We start from the raw sequence: 3,444 nt of genomic DNA on the forward strand, positions 1-3,444 counted from the left end.
ATTTTATTAAGCGTGATTACAAGTACAAATTCCCTTTAAACATGCATAAAAGGCGTGATCAAGCAATAACAATAATAATAATATCAAGCAACATAATAACAATCATCATCATCATAATAATAATATTCAATAAAGCATAATAATATTAGCAAAATCCTAGGCATGATACTAAAAAGATTAATAACAAACCCTAGCATGTCACTAAACATTAAAGATCAAATCTTTATCCCTAACATGATACTAACATGATAGAAGGAAAAAAATAGGAAGCATCATAATAATATACATGATATTAAAAATTTTGTTATCCCTAAACATGATACTATGAACAAAATAATCTAAACATGACTTCTATATCAAAAGATCAATAAAGCAATTAAATTACTTACTTCGATGCCTCGTACCTCTTTCTAATAACAAGATACACACGTTAGTAACTTCAAGGAAAATAATAAAATCAAACAATTAAATTAAATAATTGAAGTAGGGATTTGGGACCAAACCCTCAGAAATTATCAACCTTTCACGTCTAGGGAGAAGGCAACTTCGAACTTGGCTAGGTGTGTCTAGAACTTGTGTATGAGGAATTTTGTAAGAAGGAAAGTTTAGAAAAAGAATAGAGAGAAAGAAAGCTTCTATCTCTTAGAGAGAGAGATATGATGGTTGTGAATGATGATTGTGGATGTTGAACAACAGGGAAATTCGACCCCTATTTATAGAAAAAATAGCACGGAATCAAATCAAGTCCTATTCGGAATAATATACCTCCTGTCGCAAACGACAGGAATCAGCGTCAGACGACAAGCTCGTCGCCAGGCGACGAAGGCCAGTGCCAGGCGACGAAAGTCGGCGCCTGGCGACGACGCTGTCGTCTCACGCTGGTTTAAAAGTCAATGTGCTTTTACACGCGTAATTACCTATAAAACCGGTTACAAGTAATTCTGCGTCCAAGCAGATTTAAAATCAGATTTAATATATTTTATTCAAAATAAAACATCTTTTTCTAAAAATATAATTATCAATCCTAATCTTATTAGAATTAAAAAGAACCTTCTAGATATTCCTAGAAGACTAAAATCAATCCTAATTACTTTAGGAACAATAATTAATAGGCCCTCTTCTAGATCATTGGGCCACATTTATAATCATTGGCCTAATTTAATTTAATCCATAACTTCCTCATAATTCATTGAAATTGGGCTTATAATATATCATTGGAAAGCTCTTTTCAAGCCCAATCCTACTACACTATTATTGGACCCTTATCATGGACCAAACTAAATTGGACTGGCTATTTTTCATAAAATAGAGTAAGAAAAGAAATATTGTAGAAAACAGGAAGAGAAATTTTTTAATAAAAACATCCTCATCACTAGACTTTCTACACCTTCACCTCGTTCGATAATCAAATGACGTGAAATGTACTTATCACTGGGTTTGGTTTTAGGGAGACACATTTGGGTGTCTACAGAAACCCCCACTTTGACTGAGTTTGGAGAAACGTAAGTTTCGAAAACGAAAGTCAAAGTAGCAATAGGGACGGAGAATGATTCAGAACGTTCTGCGATCTTGAATCATTCTTGTAACGCCGATACCTGCAAACTAGCGTTAGTTAAAACAGATAAAAGAGTTAAGAGACGCGTATCTTGCACCGTCGAGCACACGTGTCTGGAGTAACCAATCTTGTTTAACGATCTCCCTCAAGCTAGGGGATATCATCTGAAGACTACCACGCTTGCAGCTGCCTTCAATTTTCGCTGTGATAATCTTCCGCAAGCTAGGGAATACTATCGAAGATTGCTCCGCTTGAAACGATCTTTTGCCGCTTTGTGACCATCTTCCGCAAGCTAGGGAACGCGATCGAAGATAACTTCTCTTGAAGCCACCTCCTGCTTTCTGACAACCTTCCTCATCCTAGGGAACACCGTCGATGATAACTTCGCTTGAAGCCATCCTCAATTGTTTATGACAACTTTCCACAAGCTAGGGAACGCCGTCGAAGATAACTCCGCGTGCAGCCATCTTCAGTTCTGCGATAACATTCCTAAGAAAATTACCGAAGACCAACGCTTGTCGATCCTTAAAGCTCGCTTGAACTTTGCTACTGTGATATTTGCTGAAATTTCCGCGGTGCCAGTACGTCGGCGCATTTTGCTGCTTGTGAACCATTACGTCGGTGCCTTTTGCTGCTTATGAACCATTATGTCGGTGCCTTTTGCTGCTTATGTACCATTATGTCGGTGCCTTTTCGATGAGCCAATGTTTAGGCGCTTTAAGCTAAGTGAGACGATCTTCTATCAGGTCGATCACTTACTGCGATTGTAATCGAGCCGATTACTTAATCATGTCAAATTGCTTATAGGGGCTAACTGGCGTACCAAGGAACCCGAAATTGCTGCATAAGGTCTACATAGTTATTTACGGAGGTCATGTGTTCTGTCGCCACACTAGCGCACGCCAAAACGCACTTTCGGCGCAATTCTACTCTGTTGCTAGGCAACCAAGATCAGCGCTTGGCGACGAACTCGTCGTTTGGCTCTGATGTTGGGTTTTCGAAATAAAACCCCTTTCTTCTTCATTTGCCGTGACTGCTGTTGCTGCTATTCGTTTTTGCTCGAAGCTTCAATTTGGTTGTTCTTGCTCGTTTGTCCACCAAATTTGCTCAAATTTGTTGCAAATCAAAGCTTATCTCATCTATTTTCCGGTTCCATGTAAGCATTTCTCAAACTTAACTCGATTTTTGCTGAATTCGGAGATGTTTATGCGCGGGTGTTTGAAAAAATCAAACCCAACTATGCTTAATTTGCTTTGTTTGTCGAATTTTATGCCTTGAAATTGTTTGATTATGTTTATATATCATATTTAGAGCATTTTGAGACTTGTTTTACTCAATTTGGTGAAGAAATGAGCAAATTGCCATTGTTGAACCCCTTGAGTTTGTGAGAACAATGTGACTTGTTTCTCGTGTTTTTGCTAGACATTTTCGTCAAAATTTGTCACAATATTTGTCATATTATTGCAAGAAATTGTTTGACTGCTGAAAATTGCCATTTATGCTTGAATTGAAATCATGCTCTAGACTGTTGATGCTACAGAGGTATTTCTCTTATCCTTATCACATGTTTTATTTGTTTATTTTTGCATCTGACTTGATTTATTTGCAGGGGGAGCCTATTCCTCCGCCACATACTCGGACGAGACCCGAGGCTAATAGAGAGAGATCCGGGTCTGGCTCGAGACGTCGCCGTACCTCCTCTAGGGGCGAGGGTGGCCGGTCGGAGACGGCTCCCACCGAGAGATCGGAGGGTTCGGGCTCTTCGTCTGAGGGTGCACCCGTTAGGCCGGCAGGCCAAGGAGGCGTGACATTGGCTCCTATAGGGAGTGGTGGGACATACAAGGTTGGCTCGTCGTCGCAGCAGCCACAACAACCTCAGTCGTTGGCGA

The sequence above is a fragment of the Chenopodium album genome, chromosome 17 (assembly GCF_948465745.1).
Source record: "Chenopodium album chromosome 17, dcCheAlbu1.1, whole genome shotgun sequence".
Taxonomy (NCBI): domain Eukaryota; kingdom Viridiplantae; phylum Streptophyta; class Magnoliopsida; order Caryophyllales; family Amaranthaceae; genus Chenopodium; species Chenopodium album.